General features: G+C 43.8%; 1 pseudogene; it reads left to right on the top strand.

The window, feature by feature from the left end:
- Positions 1 to 656: 656 nt before the first annotated feature.
- LOC106610627 (ena/VASP-like protein) overlaps positions 657 to 16,053 on the top strand; it is a 66,952-nt pseudogene continuing 51,555 nt past the window's right edge.

Genomic DNA, 16,053 nt, shown 5'->3' with positions numbered 1-16,053 from the left:
TTATTCAGACTGCCCCCTTCCACAAGGTGACAAGTGCAAACACTCATCACTCCATCATTGTCCCATTGTCTTCAGTGTAAATCCACTGCTGGATGGCACAGCAAGGGGCATCCCAATTAAAACAGACTATACGAACAGGCACCGCATGCTGGGTGGCCATGGTGACAGCTGGCTGGTTTAAGGGGTGTGTGTGTGTGTGCACACGCACGCAATCTGTAAGTTCTCAGTGTGTGTATGTTTGGTCTGCACCCTGTCACAGCTGGGTGGGGGGTTGGGGTTGGATATGGGCTAATTCTCCCAGAGGCAAACAGAAGAACAACAGGAGGACAACAGCACTCAGGGGGTGATGCCTACAGGAGCAGCACCACTAGGAGCATCAGCCATCTTTTAATATGATCACAAGCCGTCTGCAGCAGGCCCTACAACAGGCCTTTCAGTGACCTCATCGTCGCTAATCTCTTTGTTGCTGGATTTGTGTTTACTCTGCACTCAGACTAGAAAAAAAGGGGCATATTTGGGGGGGGTTGTGAGAGTCCCCTCTTAATTAAAAAACAGTTTTATGACTACTGTCAAGTTGTTCCCTGGTGGGTTTGAATAATCCTTTGAGGATAATAAAACATCTGATCTGTAGAGTTACATTTTAAAGCGTGGTATGGCATTCTGGAAGCAAGCCCAGTAATGTGACAGTTTTGCAACAAAAACAAAGGTGTTTTTCAAAAACAAGTGTTTTTTTGTAATCAATATGGATAGCCACCAGCTCCAAGCACTACGGTTCTACATGCCTCTGAGTGTCAGTGATTCTGGACTCTTCTACAGCAACTATTCAGCCAGGTTGGTTGTGCATTCATTTGGCAACACTTCATGATCATTAATGAATAAGCATTAATACATGTTTCTTTAACAGTTTGCAAGTTGTTAAAAAGTATTAATAAGCATTTATACACATGCATGAGCATTTATAATGTCTAATTCATTAATGTTTTTATGAAGAGTAACCAACACATTTTACTATGGCCAATTGGCAACTGTTAGGGAGGTTAATGAGAGTGACTTAGTTATTCTAACAAAAAATAAAAACATTGTAAACTTCTAATGCTAATGTCACAATATATTCTAATGCATACAGCAGCAAATCCCCTGGTGTTAAAATGTTAAATGGACCTTAAATATTCTGTATTCATCGCTGAATATTCTCCCATTTAAAAACTGTATTTTATTATTGATTGAAATGCATTTATTTCACTGGAATTGTAAGGCATACACAAATGTAATTGCAGATGTAAGTGGTTGACAGAACTTTTGAACATTTCTATTTTGACCTACTGAGTACTAACAAAGGTAGCTTCTTCATCCAGGGAATGACAAATGGACTTGACTGAAATTACATGGAACATTTCTGAAATGACCTTGTGACTGAAATGACTGCCTGACTAAAATGACCACGTGACTGAAATGACACATCCAAAGGAATACTTCTAATATAGTCTCAAATCGTTCTAATTTATTAACCCCCTGGTGTTAACGTTATATGTTAAAGCAACCAACATCCACCCACTGATCATGATAAGAATAGAACAGCATGTGAATGCTACACTGAACAATCTTTTTTCAGGGTGCACTATATTCTCTGAATCTCTGAATAGACACTGTATAAGGAACCATGTTTAATTTACACTCGTATTGAAGCACGGCTTCAGGCTAAACTCAACATTGGGTTTCGGTCCAATGCCCTTCTTATGTTCCTCCTGAAAAGATGGATGGAATGTTTTGTTGCTGTCCCAGATGGAGATGGCTGGATACAGTGAAGACTACTTTTCACTTCAATTCAGATCTGTTTGTGCTGTCTATAATAGGAGTTGGCTATACAGCACAACTGATCATGAATACAGTACAACTGATTTGGGACCAGGCTTATAGTAGCCTTCACTTTCCTTTAAGCATGCATTGTGCATATGACATGCTGGTTGCTTAGTGAGTACTGCTTCCTCCTGATTTGGCTCACACCAAGCCTCAAACCCAGGAAATCTGCCTTGCTAGCACACATGACCACCCTCCCAAAGCATCTTACCAGTCAGCACTACTTGAAAAGCTAGCTATTCGCTGGTGCAAGTTGGGACTCTTCAGGCTGAGGAGTAAGTTTCACACATCCCCACGTGCTATTAGAGACTGGGAAGAAACCAATGTAATTTAACCTGATTAAGTTGAGAATATGTTTTTGTAGCGTCAAATGGAAATTTGCTTACCTAACTGTTACGGCGACTTTTGTCTAGTTTGCGTGACACTAGTTTGGACACCATTCGATAGTTCTTCATTTAGGACCGAGGCACACACAATTTGCACAAACTGTCTACCATTAAAATGTTAATTTAATGTTCATGCTGAATTAGAGGTCGACCGATTAGGATTTTTCAATGCCGATACCGATTATTGGAGGACCAAAAAAAGCCGATACCGATTAATCAGCCGATGTTTTTTTTAATTATTATTATTATTATTTTTGTTGTTGTTGTTGTAATAATGACAATTACAACAATACTGAATGAACACTTATTTTAACTTAATATAATACATCAATAAAATCAATTTAGCCTCAAATAATCAAACATGTTCAATTTGGTTTAAATAATGCAAAAACAAAGTGTTGTAGAAGAAAGTAAAAGTGCAACATGAGAACATATGAAAGCTGGTGGTTCCTTTTAACATGAGTCTTCAATATTCCCAGGTAAGATGTTTTAGGTTGTAGTTATTATAGGAATTATAGGACTATTTCTCTCTATACGATTTGTATTTCATATACCTTTGACTATTGGATGTTCTTATAGGTGTAACACGTGTCGTGTGTGGAGGACCAAGACACAACAGGGAAGTGTATACTCATCTTCTTTTTATTAATATTGAAGATGAGTATACACTTCCCTGTTGCGTCTTGGTCCTCCACACACGACACGCGTTACAGAACTACCCACCAGACCCGGACCAAGCAACAGAAGAGGGAGCAGCCAAGGAAGCAGGAGGATTACAGGGAATCGTGGTCATGGGAGGAAATCCTGGTGGGAGAAGGTCCGTGGCGAAGGAATGGTGAGGACCAGGAGAAGTACGTTGGGACACGGCTAGGAAGGAAGCCTGAGAGGCAGCCCCAATAAAAATTTTTGGGGGGGGCACACGGGGTGGGTGGCTGGGCAAAGGATGCCCCTGAAGCCAACACCTCGTTCTTATTATGGGGAGCACATGGAGTGGAGAGCGCCGAAGTACGAAGAGGTACGCAAGATCTCGCCCATGCGCACGCACAGTCCGGTGAGTGTGATCTTAGCCCCAAACAAAGGCCGTGCTAGAGTGGGCATCCAGCCTGGAAGGAGGATGCTAGTCCAATACGTCTGGCCACCGGTACGCCTCCGAGTCTAGGCTACAGGACACCTCCTCTACGCATGGCGACCATCAGGCCCCTGCATAGCCCAGTCCGCCCTGTACCAGCACCCTGAACGTACAGGGCTACTACTGCCATCCAGCCAGGACGGGTTGTGCAGGAGGTGAGCTCGAGACTTCCAGTACTCACCCAAGGCCCGGTGTATCCTACTCCTGCTCCTCGTAGAAGGCCTCAGGTACGTGTATCCAGTCTGGCTCCTCCGAAGCCAGCACCGCGCACCAGGCTTCCCGAGCGGCAGCCTAGTCCAGCTCGACCTATTCCGGCTCCCCGCACAAGCCTGTCTCTAGTCTGACTCCCCCGAAGCCAGCACCACACACCAGGCTCCCAGTGCGGCAGCCCAGCCCAACTCGTCCTACTCTTGCCCCTAGCACTAGCCCTGAGGTACGTGGGCCTAGTCCGGCGTTCCCTACACCAGCCCCACGTACCAGGCCTTCAGTGCACGCGCCTCGCCCAGATGGCACAGCGACAGCATCTCGCCCAGAGTGCCCAGCGACAGCGCCTAACCCAGAGTGGCAGACAACAGCGTCTCAGTCAGAGTGCCCGACGACAGTGCCTCAGCCCGAGTGTCCGGCACCTATGCCCGAGAGAGAAGTGGCCCACAGTCCACGGCCAGAGTCACACGACAGTCCAGTGCAATCAGTCACCCGTAGCGAGGATCCCAAGTCTGAGGTCGACAAAGAGGGACCTCGCCCCAGAGTCTGCCAAGAAGAGGGGTGAGCAAGTGGCGGAGCGAGGGATACGTCCCGCTCCAGAGCCACCTCCGTGGGCCAGCTGGGTTTTTTTTGTTTTGGGGTTTATTTCTGTATTTTCCTTTTGTTAGGTGCATCTGGGGTTTGCACCTTTGGGGGGGGGGTACTGTCACGTTCTGACCTGTAAAGGCGTTATTTGTTAGTGTTTAGTATGGTCAGGACGTGGACAAGTGGTGTTTGATTAGAGTGGTCTAGAGTTTTGGTATATGTTTTATGTTAGGGCATTTTCTATGTTTATTCTAGTCACTCTGTTTCTATGTGCAGTTTTGTTCTTGACCTTCAATTGGAAGCAGCGGCTCCTCATTGCTTCTGATTGAAGGTCCTATAATTAGGGGTTTGTTTGTATTGTGGATTGTGGGTAGTTGTATTCTGTTTTGTGCTTATCACCTGACTTATCATTCCGTCCCTCTCCTCGCACCTACCTGGGCTCGAACCAGGAACACATCGACAACAGCCACCCTCGAAGCAGCGTTACCCATGTAGAGGAAGGGAAAAAACTACTTCAAGTCTCAGAGTGAGTGACGTTTGAAACGCTATTAGCGCGCACCCGGCTAACTAGCTAGCCATTTCACATCGGTTACACCAGCCTAATCTCAGGAGTAGATAGGCTTGAAGTCATAAACAGCGCAATGCATTGAGAAGGGCTGCTGGCAAAACGCACTAAAGTGCTATTTTGAATGAATGCTTACGAGCCTGCTGCTGCCTACCATCGCTCAGTCAGACTGCTCTATCAAATCATAGACTTAATTATAACATAATAACACACAGAAACACGAGCCTTAGGTCATTAATATGGTCGAATCCGGAAACTATCATCTCGAAAACAAAACGTTACATTGCACAACCTTCAGTGTTATGCCATAATTACGTAAAATTCTGACAAATTACCGAAAGTGTTGCATATACCCTGACTGCGTGCAATGATGATGCAAAATGACACAATTTCACCTGGTTAATATTGCCTGCTAACATGGATTTCATTTAGCTAAATATGCAGGTTTTAAAATATATACTTCTGTGTATTGATTTTAAGAAAGGCATTGATGTTTATGGTTAGGTAGTCGTGCAACGATTGTGCTTTTTTCGCAAATGTGCTTTTGTTAAATCATCCCCGTTTGGCGAAGTCGGCTGTCTTTGTTAGGAAGAAATAGTCTTCACAGTTTGCAATGAGCCAGGTGGCCCAAACTGCTGCATATACCCTGACTCTGTTTGCAAGAGAAGTGACACATTTTCCCTAGTTAAAAGAAATTCATGTTAGCAGACAATATTAATTAAATATGCAGGTTTAAAAATATATACTTGTGTATTGATTTTAAGAAAGGCATTGATGTTTATGGTTGGAGCAACGTGTACCTAAGCGATTATATGCAACGCAGGACAGGCTAGATAAACTAGTAATATCCTTCAACAATGTGTAGTTAACTAGTGATTTATGATTGACTGATTGTTTTTTATAAGATAAGTTTAATGCTAGCTAGCAACTTACCTTGGCTTCTTACTGCATTCGCGTAACCTTGTGGAGTGCAATGTAAAGCAGGTGGTTAGAGTGTTGGACTAGTTAACCGTAAGGTTGCAAGATTGAATCCCTGAGCTGACAAGGTAAAAATCTGCCGTTCTGCCCCTGAACAAGGCAGTTAACCCACCATTCCTAGGCCGTCATTGAAAATAAGAATGTGTTCTTAACTGACCTGCCTAGTTAAATAAAGGTGAAAAAAAATGCAAATAAAAAAAATCTGCCAAATCGGAGTCCAAAAATACCGATTTCCGATTGTTATGAAAACTTGAAATCGGCCCTAATTAATCGGCCATTCCGATTAATCGGTCGACCTCTATGCTGAATAGCATGCATGTATACCTTCATCATTTGTTGCCGAAAATCATCCCAGTAATATGGTGACTCTGTTTCACTTCAGCTGAAGTCAATGTCACTCATGCCAAACACTAATGTGCCAGCCATTGACCTACATACAAAGTGGTCCAAGTCAGCTTTAGCTGTTTCTGTTAGTTTGAGTGGGAGTTATAGTTTACAGAGCATGATATCACAGTGGTGAACACTGGACAGCAACAGTATCTGAGTGTTATTGAACATCATTGGTTTTAGACAATGCAATTTGGGTGGTACTTTGGCAGGTGGGGTGTGGTGAAGGAGGCTTAGAACTAACTGTGTGTGTGTGTGTGTGTGCCATTTTTTTCACAAGGAGGGACATTTAGCTAAGACGATAAGCACATTAATGGAGCAGGAGGAAAAGACCATTAAGTACCACATCCCTCTCTCCTGTATATGGCTTATTTCTCATCCATTCAACGTGCTGTACTTTCAAATGTAAGAGTGGTGGGGGCAGGGTAAAACATTGAGCTTGTCCATAATGTGGTGTCTTTCAAAGTGATTCCTAGGGATTGAAGTTGGAGTTTGGTGACATAGAGTATTATGTATTGTTGGCTGAAAAAAATGCAGTGCATTAATGAGCACAAAGAGGTTTATTTTTTATTTATCTTTTCTTTTAATGCTCAGTTTACAGCTATGTAAATCCTCATACTTTATGGCATTATTGTGCAATATTTCAAATGGTCTCAAAGAAGTTTACTATTGTCCGAAAATGGTCTTGGCAGTCTGTTCTGTCCCTTATATAACCACACTTGCCACCAGGTCTTCAATAGGTTACACCTTAACAAAACATTTTGGAATGGAAAACAAGTGTTTTATTTTTGGACAAAATCATGTAGTCCCTCCCTGTTTCTGTCCATTTTCTACCGTTTGGTGCCTAATGAATACCACCCAGGCCTTCTGGGAAGTTGCCCCACACAATTACTGAAGGCCTCTGTCCTCGCAGAACTCCCTTCCAGTGGGACTTTCTCTGTGCTGAGATTACAGCCTGGTGCCTAAATGAGAGTTAAGCCCTAGTTAATTTAGCCTTAAAATGGGAGTGAGGTAACGATCTCCTCGGAAGTCGCCTGTAATCCCGCCACTGAGTTGCTCTCTGTCAGCTGGTGCTCGTGTGTGTGGTGGAGCTGCCCAAAAATGATTATACTGCACTGCACTCTGGGAAAAACACTAGAGTGTATAATCCACTCTATCCCCTCCCTGCTGCCCTCTCTTTAATAACAGGGAAGGAACTCCACTTCTCCTTTTTTAACTCATTCACCAAAATGTGCATGCTGCTGTTTTTCTTCATCGTCGGTGTGTTGAGCAAGGAGTCAGGGAGGGTACAGAATACAGACTGAATGGGAGAGGGAACTTTAATTAAGTCTGCTGTTCTAATGGGAGTCCCTCTCTACTGCTGATGGGACTGGCAGCTCTGGTTTCATTCTCACTGGTCTCTCTACTACACCTGAGGATGAGTCTAAATCAAATCAAATCAAATGTATTTATATAGCCCTTCATACATCAGCTGATATCTCAAAGTGCTGTATAGAAACCCAGCCTAAAACCACAAACAGCAAGCAATGCAGGTGTAGAAGCACGGTGGCTAGGAAAAACTCCCTAGAAAGGCCGAAACCTAGGACGAAACCTAGAGAGGAACCAGGCTATGAGGGGTGGCCAGTCCTCTTCTGGCTGTGCCGAGTGGAGATTATAACAGAACATGGCCAAGATGTTCAAATGTTCATAAATGACCAGCATGGTCAAATAATAATAATCACAGTTGTCGAGGGTGCAACAAGTCAGCACCTCAAGAGTAAATGTCAGTTGGCTTTTCATAGCGGATCATTGAGAGTATCTCTTCCGCTCCTGCTGTCTCTATAGAGTTGAAAACAGCAGGTCTGGGACAGGTAGCACGTCCGGTGAACAGGTCAGGGTTCCATAGCCGCAGGCAGAACAGTTGAAACTGGAGCAGCAGCACGGCCAGGTGGACTGGGGACAGCAAGGAGTCATCATGTCAGGTAGTCCTGAGGCATGGTCCTAGGGCTCAGGTCCCCTGAGAGAGAGAAAGAGAGAATTAGAGAGAGCATACTTAAATTCACACAGGACACCAGATAAAACAGGAGAAATACTCCAGATATAACAGACTGACCCTAGCCCCCCGACACATAAACTATTGCAGCATAAATACTGGAGGCTGAGACAGGAGGGGGCAGGAGACACTGTGGCCCCATCCGACGATACCCCCGGACAGGGCCAAACAGGAAGGATATAACCCCACCCACTTTGCCAAAGCACAGCCCCCACACCACTAGAGGGATATCTTCAACCACCAACTTACCATCCTGAGACAAGGCCGAGTATAGCCCACAAAGATCTCCGCCACGGCGCAACCCAAGGGGGGGCGCCAACCCAGACAGGAAGACCACGTCAGTGACTCAACCCACTCAAGTGACGCACCCCTCCTAGGGACGGCATGGAAGAACACCAATAAGCCAGTGACTCAGCCCCTGTAATAGGGTTAGAGGCAGAGAATCCCAGTGGAAAGAGGGGAACCAGCCAGGCAGAGACAGCAAGGGCGGTTCGTTGCTCCAGAGCCTTTCCGTTCACCTTCACACTCCTGGGCCAGACTACACTCAATCATAGGACCCACTGAAGATTTGAGTCTTCAGTAAAGACTTAAAGGTTGAGACCGAGTCTGCGTCTCTCACATGGGTAGGCAGACCATTGCATAAAAATTGAGCTCTATAGGAGAAAGCCCTGCCTCCAGCTGTTTGCTTAGAAATTCTAGGGACAATTAGGAGGCCTGCGTCTTGTGACCGTAGCGTACGTGTAGGTATGTACGGCAGGACCAAATCGGAAAGATAGGTAGGAGCAAGCCCATGTAATGCTTTGTAGGTTAGCAGTAAAACCTTGAAATCAGCCCTTGCCTTAACACCTGTCTGTGTAAGACAAGAGACAATGCTGTACTCCACAGCATGCATGTGTGGGACCTGTATTGAGAGACTCTTATTTTGACAGCGTAGACTCTGGCTCTGAAGTATAGAGCAGGGGTTGCTGGGAGATCTCAAGCTTAGATTTTGGTGCCACTGCAGGTGCACGATCTCTGCTTTTATTCTTTGTATTTTATTTGTCCCCTTTCGGCTGGATAGTCTCTAATTAAACCTTAAAGTCTTATACTGAAGTCAGTGTCCCTGGTTCTTCATTTTTTATCATCAGCCTTACATTTGGAGGCAGCTGTGGGATTTCTTAATCTGCCTTACACATTTTTTATTACAGGTCTCATACTTTATTTTTGGCTTTGCACTTGATGTGACTGAAATGCGAACTACAATTAGCAGACTAGCAGACATATCATTGTTACCCAGTAAACAGGGAGTGAGAGAGAAAGGCCTTACCAATCAAATACCGTAGCTCACATGATGCAGCAGTCAGAGAGAGTGAGGCTGTGTTGTGTTCTATTATTTGGGTCTGTTCGGGTACGTTCCACTGAACCAGCATCATTAAACAATTACCCTGCCTGGCAACAAAGGGTTTGCCCACTGGCTGGCTGGTCACCACCTAGGGATGTTGTCCTCTCACCGCTTGATGCCCGCTCTGCCTCCAGGGTTCCCATGGAAACCCTGAATTGTTCCCAGGCAAAATGTTATTTATTTGTCATGATGGGGAAATTAGGCCAACAACTTCTGTGCCAAACCGGCATCCTGCTTTTAGAAAAACGCTGCCCGTTACCTTACTATTAATTTAACCCATCCCCAATTTGGGTATTCCTGGACAAAGCCGGCCAACCAGGATTGTGCACACCGTTGTAAAAACTTTTGCAACTAAAAACGTTTTGCAACGAAAAATAGCGTTTCTTACTGGACAAGTTCAGGTTAGTACATCCCTGTTTCTGCCGTTTGCTTCCGTTTGGTTCCTAGTGAATACATCCCAGAACTGTACTACCAGAAAGTACCCAGCTAATGGATGGGGTACATTCAGTACATTACACCGAAACCCAACATCCATGTTACATGAAAGACCCTGTGTATGTGCGTGTGGGTGTATGTACAGCAGAGGCTTGTACAGCAGAGGCTTGCTTAATGTGTGTGTGTGTAGGGGCAGAGCTTGCTTAATTCAAAAGGCTAGAAACATGGTGGCCTCCTTTATCCAGCTCACCCATGAGGCTTATTTGACATGGTTAAGCACTCAATGTAGCAGAAGCCTCCATCCAGCATCTCACTCCCACTCGTCTAGCTAGAACATGTCTGGAGGCTAGCATTATCACAACTTCTGCCTCAAGATCCTTATAAGCCATCGTAATGGATGTTGTACTACCTCTGTGTAATAGCTATTTCAAGGTATCCCCAAAGAAAAAGCAAATACCATATTATAATTGTGATGTGTCTGAGCACTCCTGTCCAATCCCAGTAAGCAAAACTGGTTGTAAATATGTCATTTCAACTGCAAAACTGGTTGAAAGTATGTATTTTCAACTGGTTTTGCTCAGTGGGATAGGCCTATACACTTACACAGTTACAGGGGTGATTTTAATTGTATTTAACTACATTGTTATTGACTGGCTATATTGTTTTGAGTGTTATATTGAATGGATGTTCCTTAAAACAAAATAAGTCACACAGTCTCCAGTAGATATTACACACACACACAGCCTGTCAATGGCCATTTAATTATTCAGGGGTGTTTAGAAACAAAGACCCCATATTATTGTCTGTTTTGTTCCCCTGATAATTCTGTTAATTTGTGTTTTTTATCAATATTTTGACTTTTATTCATGACTTGGACATGAAGTGCTTATCCATTTTTTAAAGGTGTAGTCTTGAGTATAAGGAAGACCGACAGAGTTTAAGCCCATAGTGACTGACATGGAGAGCCACAGTCGCCACTTACGTCCTCACTTAACTTCTACATTAATGTGGATGCAATCATGATATTTGTGCATCTGTAACGTTCTCACTCATCATTATTCACGATTCATTCAGGATTATCCGTAATCATGGTAGCATCCACATTAATGTAGAAGTGTTTAGAAACATATTCAATTTTTATTTACAATAAAAGTGACTCCAAAATGACACAATACATTCTTTTTTATTCATTTCTATTGGGCACAAAATAATCTGAAACACAACCAAAACAAACAGCAAATGCATCCAACACACAAGCTTGATGTAGTCGGTGTGTGCTATGAATGTGGGACCAAATACTTAACTTTTTACTACTTTAATACACAAGTGAATTTGTCCCAATACTTTTGGTCCCCTAGAATGGGAGAACTATGTACAAAAAGTGCTGTAATTTCTAAACGATTCACCCGATATGGAAGAAACTACCCTCAGCTGACAGTCTGCACCTTAACCTCATAGCCATCGTATCATTTCAAATCCAAAGTGCTGGAGTACAGAGCCAAAACAAACAAAAAAACATTTGTCACTGTCCCAATATTTTGAGCTCGTTGTATACTGTTTATGATTTGTAGCTGCAGTGCAGTATGCAACCTATGAGAACCGGTCTTGGATCAGGAAGATGTTGGCGTTTGTATACACAGCCACTACCACCAAGTGCTAATATTTGCATTCTCTAACCACAAACCAGTCAGTGTAGGCTAACCCAATATAGAATGTGTTAAAGATGTGCTGCAGTTGTATGACTAGGCCTTTGTATTAGTTCCAGTGCAAATACTGTTACCATCGTGCTAAAGTGTGATGCTCATAGTTCGTCAGGGGCAGTGCATGAGTTTGCAGTCTGTATGATTTGACCATTCCCATTGTGTCATGTAGTCATTGCCCACTCTGTCACCCTGACTTGCAGTTGTATTTGTCAGGCTGCCCTTTTCTCTAAGTTATTTCTACGTCCCCAGCGACTGCAAAGTATTTGAGTTCTTTAAAAATGGCTTTGGAGACAGCCGCTAGTGTCAGATGACTATTAATAAGAGATCTGTGTCTCTTGTAAAGCATGTTATCAGGAAGCAAGGTAAGACCCAAGTGCAGATTGTGTGACGTAACCAATGTTTATTGTAACAGGGGCAGGCAAACGACAGGTCAAGGCAGGCAGGGGTCGATAATCCAGAGTAGGAGCAAAGGTACAGGACGGCAGGCAGGTTCAGGGACAGGCAGAGTGGTCGGGCGGGCGGGTACAGGGTCAGGACAGGCAAGGGTCAAAAACCAAGAGGACGAGAAAAAGCGAGGCTGGCGAAAGACTGGCGCTGACAGACAGGCTGACAAACAAGACGAACTGGCACAGACAGACAGAAAACACAGGTATAAATACCCAGAGGATAAGTGGGGAAGATGGGCGACACCTGGAGGGGATGGAAACGAGCACAAGGACAGGTGACACAGATCAGGGCGTGACACATGTGGTTGTTGTACAGCAAGTATCCTCATTAAGAGTGGTCATAACCCCAAATTATATTCATAGCTCTAATGTGTTTACAATAGCACTATCTTCTGTAGTGGTAGAAGACAGGAATCTGAATTGAGAGTGACTAGCCTACATCAAATAAAATAAAAAAAAGTCCGAAAAACTGTGAACATTTGCACCCCAAAAAAATAATAATTGAAATGCCATAAAATAACAATAACGAGGCTATACAAGGAGTACCGGTACCGATTTAATGTGCTGGGGTTACGAGGTAGTTGAGGTGATTGAGGTAATATCTACATGTAGGTAGGGGTAAAAGTCACTAGGCAATCAGGATAGATAATAAACAGAGTAGCAGCAGCGTGTGTGTGTGTGTGTGTGTGTGTGTGTGTGTGTGTGTGTCTTGGAGTGTCAATGTAGCAGAAGTGTGTGTGTGTGTGGTGTCTGTGTGTGTGTGTGTGTGTGTGTTGGAGTGACAATGTAGCAGAAGTGTGTGTGTGCATAGTGTCAGTGGAAAAAAAAAAAAGTCTGGGTAGGTATTTGATTACCTGTTCAGCAGTATTATGGCTTGTGGGTAGAAGCTGTTCAGGAGCCTATTGGTCCCAGACTTGGACGCTCCGGTACCACTTGTCGTGCGGTAGCAGAGAGAACAGTCTATGACTTGGGTGGCTGGAGTCTGTCAATTGTTGGGGCCTTCCTCTGACACCGCCTGGTAAGAGGTCCTGGATGGCAAGGAGCTCGGCCCCAGTGACATTCGAGGAGCCTACAGTCGTTAAGCTTTCAGTTGCATCACATGCGATGATTGAGCAATGTCAGTCAGACAAATTGACGGCGCTATGCTTTATTTCTGACTTAGCCTGGTGGGGCACTGAAACCAATGCTTCACAGAGAAGGCATATAAACCCTCGACCCCAAATGACTCCAGAAATAGGGCTTGTTTTTGTAAGGGGATCTGTCAGACACTAAAGAACTGAGTATCTCCTCAGGGACATGGGTGGTCTCTGTACTGTGTAGAAGCGCCTGTTATGTGGTTAGATTGAGCCCAACTCAATTTAGAACCAGATAGAATATATCGTTATGGTCTAAGTCCCAGTAATGTCTTTGAAAGCTTTGAGTAAGGAAATCCATCATGTGTTGACTCGGGATATCCTCCATTGCTAAGTCCTACTTGACTGAGTAAGATGACTGGTGAACTATGCCCACAGTTGAGTCTAAAACATGTTGGGGTCTACCTGTGGTTGCCAGGATACCAGAGAGGCATAAGGTTGTTTTCTGTAAGGTTTTGCTAATTTTGGATTTATTTGAATGGCTTTTATTGATTCCATATTGATTGAGTTATTGACTCAATTGAGCCCAAGACTTCCCTATTTTGAATGTGGTAAATGAAGATGCTCTCAAACCTTCTCCTCCATTTATTGCTGTTAGCCTTTAGTTATTAGCTGTTAGCCTTTGCTTCTTTTGCTGAGATATTATTTCACCTACTGTGTCAAACTAAACCTCACTCAAAACCTCAAATGAAGCACAGCTGCGCTAACTGGCTGAGATGTCACATAAAGGGTAAACCAAACGTGCTATATCCGATTGCATGTTCAATGTCTCCTCAAGGACTTACTGTGCAATTATTGGATTTTTAGATTATCTGTAATTGATTGATTACCACACTGCGCTTCAATTGAATTTGAAAAGCACTTGCAAGGATAGTAATGGTGACTGGTTGTGTGATGACTGTCTGATGGTTGATACTGAAGAGTAGTGAGAATGTGTCAGTGCCAGGCTTACAGTAGGTTAGTAATCAAGGAGGGACAGCTGTCAGTCTCTGTCCTGTGGCATTCTTTCAGAGCCTGACCCTCTAATATTGTTGTTGTGTACTGCGCTGGCCTGATTACATATCTGCCATAGTTGCTAGAACTGTGCTGGTAAAGGACAGTGTGAAAATAAACTAACTGAGCTGTTCGGTTCGGGATGGCACAATAGTGTGAAAACGGTAGTAGATGTTGGTACAAGAGGTTCTGAATCCTGCACTCGTACTGCCTCACCCATTCGCTGTGCTGAGACATGGCTGAAGTGTCAGTCTCCATGTTCTCCACCTCCTAGGGAGGAAGGAGATCACAGAGGAAGTCCACATGCTGGCATTTGAATGCTAGTGATGTCCTAGGGGCCTTAGAGTCAAGATGACCCATTGTCTGTCTCTGGTGGAATCTTGATTTAGCTGCGATATTTTAAATACTTATTTTGGATATTGAAAAGGCTTTCTATATTGAGGCACCCACTTTGCAAAATATTTCCTTTAAGAATTGGTGTCTGGAAATGACAGCTGTGAATGCAGTGCTATTTTGCCAGTCTGTACAATAAAGACTAAGAATGTTGGGTCACCTGAAGTAGCTGAGTAAGATAATTATTTAAAGCAGTTAACTCAAATAGCAGAGCTTCGCTGTCCCTTTGGTATTCAAGGTGAACATTTTAAAACTTTTTGTCACTTCACAGTCCCCTGAGGGCATAAACCAATCTCACCTTTTAGAGCTCTATGTGTGAAACATCAATACCCTGTCATGCTGTCAGGAATATCACACCATATTGTTATTCATACTCTTAAATCAGGGTTTTCCAAAGTCGGTCCTGCGTTAATAAAACCTCCCAGGGAAACTTTCAAGGAACCAGAGTAAAACGTTCTCAGAACCTCCCTGCAACCTAAAAATAAACATTGCCAGAACAGGTGAAATTGAGGATTTTTTTTTTTTACATTAACCCTATGTCTTTTTTGTTGACCTCTAACCCTTGTGTCTTCCTCCTCCACAGTGAACAGAGTATCTGCCAAGCCCGCGCCTCGGTCATGGTGTACGATGACACCAGTAAGAAGTGGGTGCCAATCAAGCCGGGACAACAGGGCTTCAGCCGCATCAACATCTACCACAACACAGCCAACAACACCTTCCGCGTGGTCGGGGTCAAACTACAGGACCAGCAGGTACACACACACACACACACAATTGCTATGGTGAATTTGTCTGTTCTAGTAATTTCTATGGACCTACATATGTGACGTAGATATGGGGGAAGACATGTCACACTGACAGCCTATTCATCTTCTTCACACACACTGGCTTAAGGATAATAGTAGAGATAGAGTCCATCTCTTATGCAAGAACAATCTCTTTCAAATTCAGTACTGTGATAAAAATAAAAATGCAAACAATGTTTTTGAAATGTACCAGTAATCTCTATGGTACTATTGATGGAATTCCATCTTGTACACTGATCTAAGCTGACAATAGTATTTGGCAAATAATGAATGAATGATGAGTAATTGGCTGTCTGTCTCTCAGGTAGTGATCAACTACTCCATAGTAAAGGGGCTGAAGTATAATCAGGCCACACCCACCTTCCACCAGTGGCGTGATGCCAGGCAGGTGTACGGTCTCAACTTCGCCAGCAAGGAGGAGGCCACCACCTTCTCTACCGCCATGATGTTTGCCCTCAATGTGCTCAGCTCGCAAGACGGAGGTGGGACCCTTTCCAGTGTGGCAGTAACCTGTATGTCAGTCTGTTTATGTCACAGTCAAAGGGTTTAGCTGGGCTGTAGCTGAAACTGATGAATGTTAATTGTCCTTTGTAATCGACACGCTAGCTACTAATTGTCAGTCAAAATGCTAATATTTTTA

This window comes from Salmo salar, chromosome ssa09, assembly GCF_905237065.1.
Source record: "Salmo salar chromosome ssa09, Ssal_v3.1, whole genome shotgun sequence".
NCBI lineage: Eukaryota > Metazoa > Chordata > Actinopteri > Salmoniformes > Salmonidae > Salmo > Salmo salar.
The sequence above is the reverse complement of the archived record's forward strand: the minus strand, read 5'-3'. Positions and strand labels throughout refer to the sequence as shown.